Source organism: Polypterus senegalus, chromosome 9 (assembly GCF_016835505.1).
Source record: "Polypterus senegalus isolate Bchr_013 chromosome 9, ASM1683550v1, whole genome shotgun sequence".
In the NCBI taxonomy this organism is placed as follows: Eukaryota; Metazoa; Chordata; class Cladistia; order Polypteriformes; family Polypteridae; genus Polypterus; species Polypterus senegalus.
Window position 1 is genome coordinate 126,593,814 of NC_053162.1, and position 18,636 is coordinate 126,612,449.

Here is an 18,636-nt window from a genome sequence, read left to right on the forward strand (position 1 = left end):
TTTCCTATTAAATACTATATTGAAAGACATTGAGTTGAGATTTCAATATTCAATATTATTTCAATATTCAAAATATTAAAGTAAAACCCTTTCCCCCAGAGGGCGACAACATCTGTAGGTTTTCATTGCAATCAATCCTGCATCATGCAGGCTGATTCTTACTTTTGATTGAACATTTTTCTTCAATAAATGTAATTTTTTTTTTTTGCATTCTGCAGGGTTAATAGATAATGTGCTGTGTTTTGCTTTTTTGTGTTTAATACATGAGAAAACAGTTATTGAGCATCACAATCATTAGTTATCTGTTTCACTTCAAGTTTACGCCTTTTCAAGTAAGTTGCTCCTATAAATCTGTACAGATTACATTTGGAAGTGCACTGTTGTAGCGTTATTCATTAATTCCAGCACAACCATCGGCATAGTGTTGTGTGATCTCAAGTAAACATTGTGTCTGTCCAAACAATACCCACAATATTTATACTCTACAATTTCATGAATATGAACAACATGCTTATAAGTTCAGATTGCGCCTTAACCATACTAGGTGATCCTGAGCATGTAATAAGCTGAGACAATGCAAATACAATACTACATTACAGGCAAAATATCGCTATATCCTAACTGTGTTTAATTAATCATCTCAAATCAAAAACAGGTCAGGAAACTGCAACTAATGCAGAGCTGAGTACTGTGATTTTGAGATTAGCCTGTTAAATATCTTTTTGTTTTACTACTGAATATTAAGACATGCTTCATATAAAAACAGTTCTTCACAGACTGTTACTGCCTAATAAACTCCCTTTTACTAAATAGTACTAGGGGGGTTCGCCCCCTTCTCGCTTTGCTTGCCAACCCACCGACCAGCGATACCCGCCAGCCACTTCACGTCTCTTCTGCTCACATCTGTGGATTTCACTTTCACCAAACAACAAATCTTTTAATTCTTGTGGATACGCCTCTTCTTTGGGAAGAAATGCTACTTTTCCCTGATGTCAACACGAATTAGACGATCTACAAGTCTCCGACTTAAAGTTTAAATCCGAACAATATATTCGATCTCTTTTTGCTGTTCCGTTATTTCACCGAGTAATAATTTCCGTTAGTTTGCACTAATATGATCTTTACTATCATTTTTTTTTGAGACTTTGATAATTTCATTATCTCTAACCTGCTCTGCATGTGTATCGCACCAACGTTTTTGAATTCTTTACAACGTTCTACTTTGTCATCTACTCTTTGTCTTTTATTTCCGGCCCTGGGAGTGGTTAAATCTCTCGGCACAAAGTCTCATTTCGCGGGACTTGAAAGTATTTCTCTGAAAAAGTCACGTCTCATCCCAGGATTTTTTTATATAATGCAGAGATGTTACAAACATTCATTGTTTGTGTGTATTAAAAAGGTGAAATGTGTGAGTTTGCGAAAGTAATTTATTTTTATAATTATTACCAGCAAACTGTAAGCAACACGACAAACAACTTTACTTTATACACCAGTTTTCTGATGAGTCTTTTGCAAATGCTGATCAATACTACAATTTATATTTATATCTAACTATTTTTGCCATACTGAAGAACACAAAGTACATCAAACAGAGAAAAATTGGTTTATTTTTTGAAGCCAAGTGTTTTTGCCAAACTGCCATAGGATACCGTGGAAAGTTCAATGAACACTTACCAGTTTCAGACTGCCTTCGAGTGCTTAATAAACCATAGTAGTCAAAGCTTGAAGAATATTCCTTGATTTGCTTTTTTAAGCCCATTTATTTAAATACAGGGTCATGGGAGGGCCCCAAGTACAACTTAGCAGCATCCATCATTTCTGCATGGGATGCTTATCCATCGCAGGGAACCCTCACTGATGTATCTGAATTCGGCCAAATCAAGCCAGTTATAGCCACCAATCAATCTGCAACCAGAAAGTTTTGTACAAGTGTTTGTGGTTAGAACTGGACGTGCTGAGGTAGAAGTAATCTTGTAATCCAGGCATGTCAAACTCATTACCATTGGTGGGCAGCTTCGACTGCCATACGTGCGTCACTGTAGCAAATACTATTATACTATTATACAAAGTTACTGAAGCTTTCCTTCCAATACTGAAAACTTTAAAAAATGTAACAATTAAAGTTTAATGTTTAAAAAAAAGCAATTTATTTCCATACAATCTCCGTACAACAGCGTACAATTAGAGTCTTATCCTCTTAGCTAGGTCCTTATATTATTATATTATACTCATTGCTTATATAGGAGTCTTACAGTGTGAGATTTATTGTTTTTGTCCCGACACTTGGCATCTCTTGTTAGTAACCAGTTTGTCAATATCAGGCTTGAAATCTTGTGCAGCTGCAACTTCTATGAGGGATGAAAGGTGCTCGACAGTAAGTCTTGAGCGATGTGGGGTTTTGGTAGCTTTCATTAACAAAAACAATTGCTCACAAAGGTAAGTGCTTCCGAACATAGACAGTACTCTCAATGCCAACTTACAGATCTGCACATACGAGGGTGGCAGGTAAGCGTGCAAGCCTGGCACACCAACTTCGCTGTATTTTGCCTTCAGAATAGAATCTGACTGCAGTTCAATCAGCTCCATTTAGATATTCTCAGATGCATTCTCAATGTTGTAAGAGTATGGTGACGTAAACGGCACAAAGTCCTGTTCGTGTGAACTGAAATCACGAAAACGCTCACTGAATTCATTGCTAAGTGATTCAAGTTAGAAAACAAATCCTCCAAAACTCAAATTTTACTTTACTAAGTTTACTTCAAAGTTTATATTGTAAAACAAGCCGATATGCAAAAATCCCCCTGACCTACACTTATTTTACAAACTCAAAATCACAAAAATTTGTTAATGAACAACTCACCAACTTCTCGCATCCACTTCAGATCTTCAGCTGTAGTCTGCACTAACTGTTCGTTACAATATTAGCACAAAATTACATAAAACTAGAGCAAAAAAACGTGAAAATATGCAAACTATTACTATTTATGATGGTCAGTTCTGCCCAGTGGCCAGTCTCACCAGCCCAGCCAGTAGTGTAGCCTGCCAGGCTGCTGCAGCCTAGCACTTCAGTTGCGACGTCACGGCTCATTAACTTTGGTCAAGGCTCGTGGGGGGGTGGGGGGGCAGTGTCATGCCTAGGGTATCAAGGAGCTGATTTCGCAGCTGTAACTATACTAGCAGATGAGGTTTCCGGTACCATAATGCCAGTAAGAAAAATCAATAAGTAACGCCAAAGATGCAGAATGATTAAATCACAAACGATGGTAATTATTTTGTACAAGTTTAGAGCTAACCTGGATCTGTCATGCGGGCCACACAGATTTCTGTTACGGGCCGCATGTTTGACATGCCTGTTGTAATCTTCACGCATCAGCACACATCTGCTCTGTTTATCTGAAGAAACAAGAGGTGAGAGGCAAGCAGTTAAAAGATCCGGTAAACCACTTTACATCATGGAATACTCAACCCAGAAATGATATTTTTATCTGTTACTTACCTCATGCTGTCTGTAATGATGTCTGAGAAAAATTTGTTATCTCTTGTTCTCATGTACAACAAAGTTTCTGATACAATGGTTTCCAAATGGAGCTGACAGCAGCCCATTGTAAAAAAAGGCAAATGATATAAAAAATCTCAAAAAAGTCAACTTTGTTTTCTTCATCCTCCATGGAAATATGAATTAAAATTTTTCTCATCCACTACACTACATCACTACAAACAACACCTGATAAATAACAGAAAAGGTATAATTTTGGGTGGAGTATTCCTTTAAGGATTGTTTAAATAAATGACAAAAAAAAAGCGATTTTAAGACTCTAAGGCTAGGAATCTGCGCCAGCAATTGGAAGGCTGCCAGTTTGAATCCTGTAAATGCCAGAAGTGATTCCACTCCGCTGGGCCCTTGAGCAAGGCCCTTAACCTGCAATTGCTTCGTCCTTGGTAAGACGTTAGCACGCATCCAGCCCTGCAAGCAGCTCCTCCACCTTGCAGGGAAAAGTAGTGGGTTGGTGGCAGGATTGGCACCTCAGCCACTGTAACAAAAACCTCACACTGTTCCCCTCCATTCGAACTAGTGTGGCGCTGAGGTGTCACCCCTGGGACGGCTGTGCTTGGGTTCGTCGTGTGATGGGTGCTGCAACACACTGCATCAGTGCCTGCTCTCAACCTATGCTTTAAAGCTAAGACTCAGTGACTAAATAGTTTTTTCACACTGTAGTGGGAGTAAGAGATTGTTTTGATGTAGGGAACAGAAGATGAGACATGGACAAAAAATCAAAAACCAGCCTTACCTGTTTTCTAACACAAACCAGAAAGCTAACTCAAAGTCCAAATTCAAAGTACAAGATTCTTTAGACAGAACTTCAAACTGAGAGAGACTCACACCCTAGCACATTTTAATTATCCACAAACTCGGTTGATTAGGAAATGTCCGATGCCCACCTTTTTTTTACATGTGACATTGTAGCAACTGCTAGCAAAGTGATTGTGCTCATTAAATACCAAAATGCTGATGCAGAAAGATGAAAAAATACATTAGCATACTTAAAATGATGTCCAATGAATTGAAAAATGCAAAATATGATTTCAGAGTTCCTGAATGGCGCAAGAATTTTTAAAGCTGGCCATTCATAACACTAAGGTGATTTCATGTCAGAGACTCAAGTAGCTTTACTCTAGACAATTAAATTACTGCAGCATTGTAACGAAGAATGAGTGAGGTATAGTGTGTGGTAGTTATTGACTTATTTTGTTGATGGGATAAAAGAAACTATCTAAGGATGCATGGTGACACAGCATTTAGTGCTGCTGCCTCAAATCTCCAAGTTCCTGGGTACATCTATCATGTGAATCACTGTCTGCAATTAGAATGTGCTCTCGGTACCCCTGGGACTTTATCAAAGCACTGAAGACATATTAGATGACCCTAAAGTATCGCATGGGAAAGGCGCTATATAAATAAAATGCATTATTATTTTATTAATGTGGTAGAAGCACAAGCTTACCACATGAAAGACTGGAATCTTGTTAGTTCCTATTGCTACCTTGTGCCCAGTGCTTGCAGTGAACTTACAATGTAAAATATTGCTCCAGAAAATGTAGGAATGGATGTTATTTCCTATTGAAATCTGAAAAGCCATAAATGCATATTAAAATGAAAAAAACGTAGTTCTTATGTATGATAATGATAAATATGAGCATGTGTCATATATTCCTATAATTCTATATATCTGCCAGTAGTAATTATGTGGAAAAATGAGACAATGTATAAAACGGGCCTTCAGGAATCGTATTACATAAGCACATATAAGTTGTTTTGATGAGAACAGGCCACTCAGTCTATGATTGATCGTCAACTTCTGTTCACGTAATGTTTGCAAAGTATTATTTGGATTCAATTAGATTGGATTAGAGTAGTGGCTCTGAGGCTAGGGATCTGCACTGGCAATTGGAAGGTTGCCAGTTTGAATCCTGTAACTGCCAAAAGGGACTCTGCTCTGTTGGGCCCTTGAGCAAGACCCTTAACCTGCAATTGCTGAGCGCTGTAAGTAGTGAGAAAAGCACTATATAAATGCAAAAAAAGTATTCTTAGATTTTAAATTAATTCTTCATATTTCACCATACTACTGTGAGTAACTTGTTACAAGTCTTTAAAGTTCTCTGTGTTGAGAAATGCCATGTAAAATGTATTCTTACCAGCTTCTGCCAGTACTATACTGTCCTTGATGAAGGATTTTAAAGTAAAAGTTGGCATCCATCCTTAATTAATCTCAATTTTTGAAGGAAAAAAAGATTAATCCCCTTCAATCTTTATTCCACTTGTTAATTCTTTACTCATATCTTTACTTTGTAGTCTTGGACTAAGTCCAGTAGCCCTTTTTAAATTTGTTCCAGTGTTTGTATGTTCTTCTTGTAACAACAGGAAAAGCAAGTTTCATACGGTGGATCCAAACCTGATGTGTTATACAGCAAAACCATAAGCTGACTCGTACTCTAGTGTGCAAGATGTCTTCCTATTAGCCTTTTTAAATGCTTCTGTAATGTAATGCACTGTTATGGATTCCTTGTTCATATTTGCATTTATTTTTTTAACTTTCTGCATTTATTTAGGTTTTGGAATGTTCTGCATTCAATTCTGTTCTCATGTTGTGCTTTTAGATTCATTTTAGTGTGATTGATGTAATTTCAAATGATATCCATCCATCCATTAGCCAACCCGCTATATCCTAACAACAGGGTCACGGGGGTCTGCTGGAGCCAATCCCAGCCAACACAGGGTGCAAGGCAGGAAACAAACCCCAGGCCGGGCATCAGCCCACCGCAGGGCACACACCCACACACACTAGGGACAATTTAGAATCGCCAATGCACCTAACCTGCATGTCTTTGGACTGTCGGAGGAGAGAACATGCAAACTCCACGCAGGGAGGACCCGGGAAGCAAACCCTGGTCTCCTAACTACAAGGCAGCAGTGCTACCCACTGCGCCACCGTGCCACCCATTTTCTAAATCTTTTGCAAATAATTTTTAGTTTGTAAATTCTATGTAACAGATCTTTTGGATAGGATTTAAAGCTCTGATTTTTGTCTCATGAATCGATTTTTTCATTTGACTCCTGGTTTTGACTCCTGATATTCCCTTCATCTTTTGGTCCGCTGTCCTTCTTGCTACACAGCCTGCTAATTTTCATCTGTGGCAGAAAATGAATGCCGTCTGCTTGAGATGAGTCTTCTTTAAAGTACGTGCTTAGCAAGAGTAAACAGGCACTTTGGCTAATTTGTCTATTACACTAAAAAAGCCCGGCCTTCCTTACCTTGACGCTGGTTTTACAGCACATAACGCAAACACTGAGAGGAGTTCTATCAGTGTGCATGGCCACTCTAAATCAACTTGTTTATTAATAGTGGCACTGAAAAACTGCATTTGAATTAAATGTAAATTGAGGAAGACTAAGTTGTGACAATTTAATTTTGAATGGGCTGCGTTGCATTTCCTGGCTGTAATTGCTTGTCCCTCACCTCTTTACAGTTAAACACTCATTAGGTAGGAGAGATACAGAAAATGATAAAATTGGCATACTTTAGTGTTGTCGGGCATAGGCTTAGCAGGGAATGATCGGGACAGACAGGGTCAAATTTTAAATGGCAGTGGAAAGAATCTGGCTTGTGGCTGTCAAACAAACATAATTTGCCAGTATATAAATGTTGACCTATCTGTCGGGAAATCAAATAAAGGCAAATCTGCATTTTCAAAGAGACTTTACTTTTTATAGATGGTATTTAACAACACCATTTCAGGGCTCTTTAGAGGTACACAGCTATAGTACAATGGGTTAAGTAACATGCTTAGGACCACACTATTAGACAGAAGTACGGACTGAACCAGCGGTCAGGTGGTTTATGATCTAAAACTTTAGACAATAGGCCATAATTTATGAAACTTTTTAGGTACCATATTTTAAAATAAGACTATTTTTAGTTAAGCCAGACTCACTCCAGCACTGTCCCCTGATGCTGAAGGAAATCATGATACTTCATTTTCTTCTTCTTTTGGCTGCTCCCATTATGGGTTGCCACAGCAGATCATCTTTTATGCATATCTGCATCTTGCTCCGTTACACCCACCACCTGCATAATTTTATAAATAAAATAGGGTGTTTGCCCCCTTCTTGCTTCACTCGCCAGAGGCCTGAGCTACGCGCCAGCCTCTTCGCTTCTCTGCCAATTGTGTTGTGAAGAGGGGGGCTGAACGTACCCCAAGGAGACACGGTCGCTCCTCCGAAACCCCCTCTTAAACGGGGATACAATGGGAAACAAAAACATTTTTTTTTACCTCCTCTTTGCTCGATCAGCTGCTGCTGTGCCGTGTGATTTTATAAATAAAATAGGGTGTTCGCCCCCTGCTCGCTTCACTCGCCGACCATGGTCTGCGCTACACGCCAGCCTCTTCGCTTCTCTGCCACTTGTGTTGTGAAGTGGGGGGCTGAACGTACCCCAAGGAGACACGGTCGCTCCTCCGATACCCCCTCTTAAACATTGATACAATGGGAAACAAATACATGTTTTTTTACCTCCTCTTTGCTCGATCAGTTGCTGCTGCTGCTGCTGCTGCTGCTGCTGTGCCGCGTGATCTGCATCTCGCGTGGCACTTCAAACATTTGAAAGCCTGTACAGCAGCAGTCCTACTCTTTGTCTTTTAATTCCGGCCCTGAGTGTGGTTAAATCTCTTGGGACGTGCGTTCTTGATATTTTTTAGTTTATAATTTAAAAACGGAATAAGGATCTGAAAATCTAACAACATCACATTAAAGTTCAATAAATTCTGAAAAGAATGGTACCAAACATATATATGTAGGTTTTAAAATAAGCCCGATTTGACAAAAAAGTGACATAAAATTGTTGCACAAAATCGTTGCTCTTTTACGCTTAGGATTTTATATATACATATATATAGATTAGATTAGCAGGATACATCTTTTTTACTTTTATTTAGTTAATGAAACTGGGTTTGTTTTGTAGAATAATTTGTTTTTTATGTTGTGGATATATTGCTTGACTTTGATTAAATAAACTTGTCTTGTTTGTTACAACTGTAAAAATCCTGTGACTGATATTTTTATCCTTGAATGGCAATTATGTGAATTGATTAAAATTATTATTGCCTTATTGTTATCGGTGCAGCTGTATTCAATTGGTTATTCTGCTTTCAGTTTTTAATCTGTGCACTGTGTAAACAAGGAGCTCTCCAGAGTGTAGTGATTTTAATTCACTTTCCCTAATGGGCCTTTCACGAAATTGTGTAGCTGCTTTGTTTGATCATATTTCCCTACAGAAAAAAAAATATTTGCAGCTTTAGATTGCTTGTATAATAAGTAATACTAAGAACAATCCAAGAGGAGGAGAGCAAGTTTTCTGTGCATTTGATGTGCTTTACTTGAAACTATGCCAGCGCCATAAGCAGTATTGCTGGAGGAGGCATGAAATGAGAGAAATGGTTGCCCATGAGACAGAGAATATCTCAGAATGTAATGAGTTTTAAAGAATGATTCCTTTTCTACTCGACAGCTGTAGATCAACACGTGAAATACCTTTCCTACCAAAATATTCATCATTCTTTGTAAGAACAATGACAAGTGACATCTCAATACAAAAGTATTATCTCTAGCTTAAGCAAGTCTTAGCCATTTGAGAGGCTGCACAGATCTCCTTTCATTCCTGTGCTTTATAATTTCTGTCTCCTAAAGATCTTTGCGTCACACCTGCATATTTGACAGTACTGACGCAAATTAATTAAGTACTTACTTGCAAACTGTTAAAGTATTTACGTTGGTTAAAGGCTATAAATACCACTTTTGATGTCAATTCTATAATTTTTATGACGCATGCAGAGTTTACACATTTCAATTAAAACAGTTTACTTACAGGTTAAAAAAAGACAAGTAGATACCAGTCATTTTTTGGTGACAGTTTAGAGAGCTATAAAAAGACCACTAATTTGTCAGAGATTTGTATGCCTCTCAGAAATGTTTAGATAAACATTTTTTGTTACACATATTGTACACAGCCACCCATCTTGCTTAGCTTTTCTAGGCCTGTATGTGAGGTCCCTTGAGAGCATAACTGGTTTCCTGAAAAATGCCAAGACCTGTCATAAAATTGTTTAGTTATCAAACAATTCAACTGCAATCCATTCTCGGAATTTTCCCAAATTTTTCTTTAGAAAGCTTAAGAACTAAAAGATGTTTTAGTAGTATAGTATTAGATTGTATTATATTGTAAAAACTCGTTTACATTTAATATACACAAAAATTATTTGGCTGAGCGAAGGCACAGGGCAGGAGAAGATCCTAAAAGCCTTTAAGCAAAAAAAAAAGAAAGTCAAACTGACAAAAGCAGGGATCATCTGTATGGCAGTGTGGGAAAGCAGGAGCCACTAGGGGGCAGTAGATGATACGCTGGAGGTGAACTGGGTAGGCGAACACTCACTGATCCTCTACTCTGGGAAGTAGTAAGGCCATAAAGCAATGGCCAAAGGACCATCAGGTTGCTAATTGGAATCTTCTCTGTAAAAGGAGGAACCACTTAACCTTCTTAACTGAGGTATGGCAGTAAGAGAAATATCCTACAAGATGGTATCTGAGCTTGAGGGGGAACAGATAGGACTATGCTGTGCTGTGTCTTGAGCAATTTAAGCAGGATGGTGACCCAGAACCTTTCAGGATTACACAGAGTACAGGTTGCCATAATCAAAGAGAACACTGGCACAGAAAGCGATACCAGGAGCAGGGGTAGAAGGGGCCCCAAGGTTTTCTTTAGCCAACTAAGGTCAAGGTTATCTTAAATCTACAGTCTGGATGAGAGCCTAGTTGAAGGCTGACTGGCTGAAGAACAGGCTAGGCCTGGGAGAGATACACATACACAGGTATATACAGGTGGTGAGAAAGGCAATACATGTTAAGGACACCATTCTCCTTCCCTTTCAGCAATGAATTAATATTGTAATATTTGTATTTTATGTTTAATTTTTGTACTTGAACATTGTCTCAGGCCCTTTCTAGCTCCATGTCATGTACACAATCTCTCTACATAGACATGTTCACAATCATATATACAAAGCAATTACATTTTTGGAAAAAATATCACATACTGTAGCAATCATATTACAAAATCATTATTTTATATAATAATTGTTCACATAATTTTAAAACTGTGATATACCACACTGTCTTTTCACATGACCTCCTGGGGTCAGAGCATAGGGTCAGCTATTGTATAGTGTCCCTGGAACAATTTTCAGGTTAAGGGCCTTGCTCAAGGGCCCAACTGAGTCGGATTGCTTCTGGAAGTAACGTGGTTTTTGTATATGAACGTGTGAAAAACAAGTCGATATGATCACATTTTCCAATGATTGACTATGACTATAAAAGCTGTGTGGTAGTGTTCAAATTGAGAGCCTGATCCACATCCGTTAGAAGAAGGGAACTGCAGTGCAAATCACCCCTGCGTGTACGTGTCTCTGACTGACTAGCTCACTAAGCACTAAAGAGATTATTGGTTACAGTATTTGCAGGCAGCCTAAGGAAATATGGTTTTCATGAATGGATCAATGAAGCCCAGAAAAATCAAGTCCCACCAAAAGGTTAATTTAAGAGTGAAAAAATCAGAGATAAAACATTTTCCCACATTGTTCTAAAAAATGAAATATATTCAATAATTCCTACTTTAAGTTGTTATGTGTTAACATGAGTATTTGTTTTATTTTACTGTCTGGAAGCACAGTAACAGCTTTTGATTTCCTTTGAATTTTTCATTGCTGTCTTCTGTATTCTGCGTCATGACTTGGTTTGATTTCGGGTCCTACAAGGCTGCCAGTGTTTATTTCCATCGTTAGGTCCACTTCCAGCTTTGGCCTCTGATGTCGGGATCCATGCATAATCAACAAGACGGGATAAAAGGACAGCTATGAGTGCAAATCCTCATCAGATCTGTGGATACAAAATCACTGGAGTATTCAAAGTTTATCTTTGTGCTCTTTTCTAGCGTGTACTTTCAGTTTTGACCTTCTTGCTGTCGTGATGATTATTGTCTCTCATACTGGGCTTCAGTTTCCTTTTCACTTTATATCTTTCACTTAATATTTGTATATTTTTTGGTTTGTTTGTTTTTTTAAATGCATCTCTGGCTTCTTGCTCAAACGTTTATCTGCCAGTTCCCTGACAGAACATTCTATAACTTATACTAATTGCACTATAAGATGGTCCTTTAAGAAAAGCAAAACTGTCACTGCCTTTGTCTACCCTGCATTGTTCTTTATTAGTCAACATGTTTGACTTGCTCCTGCACAGTTACTTAGTTGGATGTTTAACATTATCACTCTAGTTTACAAACTCGTCCTGGAGGGCCACAATGGCTACAGGTTTTCATTCTAACCATCTTCTTCATTAGTGACCAGTTTTTGCTGCTAATTAACTTCTTTTGCTTTAGGGTTAGGGTTAGGTTAGGGTTAGGATAACCCTAATTAACTTGACTCAGGACCCTTAGTTGTCTCTTTTCCCTTAATTAGCAGCCAAACAATAATGAGACACAAAACGAGCTGCCACATGACCAGCTTATCTGTGCCCATCACACAATATCTGAAAATAAAGAAAGGTGAAAGTCTCGGTAAGGTTAATCTCTCAGGTCACCAAACCATCTTGATGGTGTTATTAGAGAAGAAAAAACAGAAAAAAATCAACAGCTTTGGAAATGTCTGCTGTGGCAGAATGAGAGCAGCAACAAGCCGTGGAATTAAATAACGGGTTAAATTACCAGCAAGAATTGGCTTGTCATTAAGAGATTGGTTGGAGTTTGAAATCCCAGTTCAGCTGGTTATCTGTTGGCTCATTTCACATCTCATTTCTGTTTGGCTGTCATTTAATGAAGAAAGGAATCAATTCAGAGGACGAAATCCTTAAAAACAGGGCTATTAAAATGAAGGGAAATGGAGTTAATTAGCAGTGAAAACTGGTCACTGATTAGGAAAAGGGTTAGAATGAAAACCTGCAGCTACTGCGGCCCTCCAAGCCCGGAGTACGACACCCCTGCGTCTAGTTCATAAGTACTGTATGTCATTAATAGTCTAGAATTGCCTCTGCTTTTATATGTAGAGTATGATCATAATAAACAGGTTATCCAATACATGAGAAAAATCAAATAGCTTACAGAATGCAAGCCGTAATTAATCCTAGTATAGAGAAGCTGTAATCACTATCTGCCATCCCACGGCACTTCTCCAGTGCTGAATGAAGAGCTAAAGCTGTCCAAAGGTAAGTTTAAGCAATTTTTAAGGGTCATAGATAGCCAGAGTCAATTACAACAACACTGGGTGCCAGGCAGTAACAATTGCATTACTGTTCACTTCAAATCACACACCCACATTTACTTCTTCTTCTTCTTTCGGCTGCTCCTGTTAGGGGTTGCCACAGCGGATCATCTTTTTCCATATTGTCCTGTCTTCTGCATCTTGCTCTGTTACACCCACCTCATACTGCCTATTAACCGAGTAAATATCACGTAGGCAATGGGGGAATGTGTGAAATTCCACATACATAGTGACGAGGCTGATATTCAAAACCAGCTTCTTGGAGCTGTGAGAAACAATTCCATCGCTGTACCTTCCATTTTGAAAAGCTGAGAATGTTAATTTATATACATTTATATACACAAAGGAGGGATGATTATAGGGAAAACACGCAAAAAAATAAACAAAAGAGCAGGTAAACCAAAGCAAAACCTCCCTCTTAAAGAGTCATGAATCAATAGTATATGCTGAGTTCCTTAATGCCAAGACCTCTTTCTGTCAAGTTTGGCAGAGTAGCAACCCTGTGTTCCCACAGTGACATGCAAAAAATCTGTCTCTCTTTCTCCCTGAGGTCCATGCTGGCCTTCCCCTTCTTGTGTCATCTCTTTGTCATTTTTTTCCTGTTTATACCTCACTAGCCATGCAATCTTTTATTACTGTAAATTGCTTTATATTACTAGATATATAGCTGTCCAGGTGTTGTTACTGTCTTGTGCCCAGTGATTGCTGGGATGGCAGCTGCCTATACAAGTAAGAGTCATGTGTGAAAACGTCAGTCCTCCCCATGATTCAGTAGCACCACTTTTAACAACAATAACCTCAAGTAATCATGTTTAATCTCTAACATATTAAAAGGATTTTGCTGCACTCACTTTTACAATATTGCTTCATATCACTGGTGTTTGAGTGCATTCATTTATGGACCATACTCATAACACCCTGCATCAGCATCTCATTTGGATCAGAGTGTTGAGTTGGCCATTCCAAAAGCACAATTCTTTTCTTTTGGCATTTGTTGGGGTGATTTGGGATCAACGTCCAATTTCAGCCAAGCTTTACCTGTCAGTAGTGTAATATAAGCGGCTTTATATTCTCTTTTAGAATACTCCGGTATAAAGAGCATACCAATCCCTAAATACTGGCCTGCCACACTGTGTTTAAAGGTTTATACGAGGCTCTTTTGATTATATGATGCTTGCTTTTGACAAACACAGTGTTCTGCGTAATGACAATACAACTCAACTCCACTTTGGCAACACTTTTCCAGACAAGATTGTTTCAGCTAACTTGTGATTCATTCAAATGTAACACTGCAAACCCAAGACACTCTACCATGTTATTTTGTACGAGAAGTGGCTATGATCTGCTTACTACTTTATGAAAGATTTTCTTTTTTTAATGTTTTTTAGACTATAAACTCATATATTGTAGCATTTTCTTGTACAATGTTGATGGGGGTCTCTAGAACCCTATGTTCATCTGTGGGTATCTTATGATTTCTCTGAACATCATACAGTCTGATCTTTCAGATTCAATTCCAGGGAAGAGCAGCAGTGGAAGGTTCTCCATTTGTAAGTAATCCTTCTCTGAGTGGAATGACAGACTTCCAATTGTTATGAGACAGCCTTGAAGCCTTGCCAGACTGATTCCCAGCAACGTTTATTTCTTTTGTATTACTGTAGATGCATATTGTCTTTGGCTTGGTGTTCGCACAAATCTGAATGCCTCAGTCTGAGTTTCTAAAGTGTCTGCTTTTATGTCGAGGTAGCAGCATCAACTAATCTTCAAATAATCAAATACACTTGATAAGCAGTACCTAGATACGGAAGCAGAAAGATTATACTTTGTACACCCAGCTTCTTAAGTTTATTTTGGTTGGAAAAAAATTACATAAAACCCCTGGAACCCTGAATTAGATTAAGGTAGTATAAGAATGTGATGGCAACATCTGTTAGGTTTTATTTGTCATCTGAGGTTAGATTTATCTAAGTTTAAGACTTGGTAGGACTAGGTGCTTGTTCGTTATGTCCTAATATGTAAGCCATTAAACTGAGTGAAGGCATGTATGATAAACGTACTAGCTAAATGACTGCCACGTTGAAACTTTTGTGGTAGAAAACTCAAAGAATACTATCAACAAATTACTTCTGTAGCCTGTCCTTACAGATTATTTGTTGTGCCTGAATAACTCATTTATATTTTTAAAAAGTAAAGGTTTATATGATTATCATTTACATATTTTTGCAGTTTGATGTTTTACTATTCATATCAGATTTTTTCTCAGTAGATTCTGCCCTTGCTTTCTTGAGAATTAACTTGTTCATTAATTTGGCTATTAATATCAGCATATGCATTTTACTTTTAATTATGCTCTAGATACCATTTTTGAAAACATATTTTTGCATCTCATTACATGACCAGATTTAAACCAAAAGATTCCTTTGGCTAAATAATTACCCTCAAAAGACAACAAGATATAGGCTGGTACATATAAAAATCTTATTTAAAAAAACACAGATAATTATCTAGATCAGGGGTGCCCAATGCGTCGATCACGATCTACCAGTAGATCGCAAAGGTAGTGCAGGTAGATCACGTTGCATTCAAAAAAAATTTTTTAAATGTTAGTCTATCATATATCCTCCCTATGGCATTTGCCACTTGATTGACATACAGGGTGGCGACTCTGAGATCTCTTTTCTTCTAACACACTGGTCATCCTGCACTCACGATCAAACGTGCGAGCTACTGCAAAACTCCGGCTGTGATCTAGTTAGCCTTCCAATTTATATCGACTAAAATTGTTTGGGGAGGGTATGGGCTGGATGTGGAATTGGAAGAGGATTTTTTTTCTCACAATATCACAATCACAGTGCTTTTGTCTGACGTCCGAGGTTCGATCCCCGTTGAGGGGTGCAGTGGAGTGTGTAGGCCCAATGAGCCCAAAATACGGCGAAACACGTGTCGTGTACTCTTTCCATTATTTGACAGTTAACTATGTAACATTCTATGATCTGCTTCTCGCAACTGAGAGGGCACCCATGGCGAATGTTTGCCGACTCGCAGACCAACCACACGCGTTACCTACAGGTAACCATCTATACAATCAGATTGTGATTCACACTTCGAATGCTATGTGTGTATATATATATATATATATATAGCATTTTTAATGTAGGTAGATCATTTCAACCTGGTCATTTTAAAAGTAGCTCACAAGCCGAAAAAGTGTGGGCACCCCTGATCTAGATAGTATTTCTCTCTCTGTTATTTTTATTGCTATCTGTTGTGTGACCAATTGATCTCTTTGGAGGAAAGTCAGACATCATGGATTTATGGCAAGAGACACAGTCCCATGTGGGAATGTATGCAGTATGTTACCATGCTGTCCATTTAAGAGAGTAAATTAAACCTCATACAGCCTACTTGGGTGACACCCAGCCATTGAAGGGAAATTAAAAGCTTGTGTAAGATGGTTAGTTCCAGACAAGTGTATATCTGTAGCAAATATTCTGTAGGGCCACCCATAACCCCAAAATGTGTTTCTGGCCTTGGTAGAACATAAACTAACTCTAGAGATGGGAGGAGAGTTTCAGTGAAATGCTCACTAGTGGGTGGCAGAAGCCAAAGTCAAAAGGAAGAAAGTAAGAGAGATGCAGAAATAAAGAGAGAGTCCTGTGTAGCAAGGAAGCAGATGCCCTGGGTTGTTGTTGTTGCTTTGGTACTTTGTGTTCTCCCCCATTTTAATCTTTCCATTGTTTCTTTTAAGCAAACACAACATTTTCTATACTTAGGCCTCCTTCGTGTTATTTTGATTTTGAAGAGCACCCCCAATTTGTATAGTTTGTTGAAGCAATTTAAACTTATGTTAAAGATCAGCTAAAAGGATGGAAAACTACATTTATTATTTCTTGAGCTGGTTAATAGAAAAATTATGTATTTTTTTTCTTAACAGTATTACTTTCCTAAACTTACTATCTCACACTTAACTAAGCTACTATGATGAAAAATATTTAATTAGCATAAAATCTATACATTTGGGTTTACCATTTACCTGAATTGGCCCAATCAACAGGAACCATATTTTCAATTTTTTTTCCAGGTTATTAAAATCTTAACCCTTCTAATAGAAAAAAGCCCATAGTATAACATACTTCTAGTGCAGGGGTCCTCAATCCCAGTCCTGGTGAGCCGCAGTGGCTGCAGGTTTTTGTTCTGACCTGGTTGCTTAAATAGAAAGCAATTCTTGCCAATAAAGCACTAACAAGCTATGAAATTAAATTAACTCTGCTATGTCAGGTCATTCTCATATCCTAGATTTTCTTTCCCTTTCTATCATGCAAATGATTTGAAGGCTAAAATGGACGAGTAATTCTCAGTCCTTCACTTTTTTCTCTTCATTTTTCTTCCAAGTATTTAATTAAACCCAATAGTGCAGATAAATACACACAGGTGTAAATGTAAATAAGCTAAATGGAGAAATGCTGCTCTCTCTTGTCATTTGCATGTTATTGATAATAAGGAGCAATTAAAATAGCTGTTTAAGACAAAATAAGGCAATAAGGGCTCAAAATCACTAAAGTGAGCAGAAGTGTTACTTTAGCAATAAGTGTTTTTTATTAAGCAACTGGGTTCGAGCAAAAACCTGCAGCCACTGCGGCTCTCCAGGACCGTGATTGAGGACCCCTGTTCTAGAGCAAACAGATGATAATTTAAAGTCTGATGTAATTTTTTCTGTATATGGATGCATGTATGCATAAAAGGTATCTGTTCCTCATTTCACATTCCGTATACAGTATTAGTTTTACAGGTTATTATTACCACATTTACTCTTTATCAAGCTAATGCAACACTATACCCAAGAATACATGTACTGTATAACAGAAGTGTATTCATCAGCAGTCTACAAAAGCTGCAAATCAGTTTGTTTTGCTCTGGCAAAATCAATTGCTACAGTACAGCATCAGTATCTAATTTCAGTAAATGTGCGTACTCTGGTGTAGAGATGAAGTTGCTTTGATATATTGTATTCACTATTCTGTTTTTGAAGTTAGCTGAAGGGGGTAATTTGATGCCTGCTTAAGGATCACTGTGTTTTCTTGTTTGAAGCTTCATATACAGTAACTTCCTCTGTTCCTCTCTACTCCCACTTTATCCTAGATGATCTCAAGGGAGATGGAGATTAACCAACAGCAGGAGGTTTAAGAAACAAAAAAATAGTAACTTGATTATATGTGTGGTATACATGTGTGGTTGGGGGCACAGTGGAACAGATATTAGCGCTGCCGAATCACAGCTGCAGGGACTTCCTGGCTTAAATATATGAATTGCATAAACAGCACTATACTATGCACCTCAGAGTGAGAAAGACAAACTCTTTATGAGTGAATCTGCATGAATGTACCCTGAAATAATGTTTCCTCACAGAACGAGCAACAGGCAAATCTTGGGAAACTCACAAGCATGTGGCTGAATTCTGTACTGTTGGCATTATTGCTGGATTGCAAACATTCATCTCAAAGAAACTCTGTATTAGAGAAAGGAACATTTTCATTGTTGTTTTCATGTATGCACCTAGCAAATATTCAGAGTATTTCTGATATCTAGACAGTGTAAATTTGGCCCTCAAAAACGCAATATGTATGAGTCCTAACGGGACAATTTAATGCTCACATAGGAAATGTGGGACACAGATGAAGGGGCATGATTAGGAGGAACATTCAGCCTGATCTCAGTTTGATTGGTAGTTTGTTATCCTTATTGCGCTGTGCCGAAGCTGTAAATTATCTATAATAAACA

At 38.1% G+C, this 18,636-nt stretch overlaps 1 protein-coding gene across 3 annotated transcripts in view; it reads left to right on the forward strand.

Moving 5' to 3' along the window:
• The window catches only part of LOC120535748 (probable G-protein coupled receptor 162), a 55,175-nt gene that overhangs the window by 4,436 nt on the left and 32,103 nt on the right, over window positions 1–18,636 (forward strand). The gene's annotated exons all lie outside the window — the stretch shown is intronic.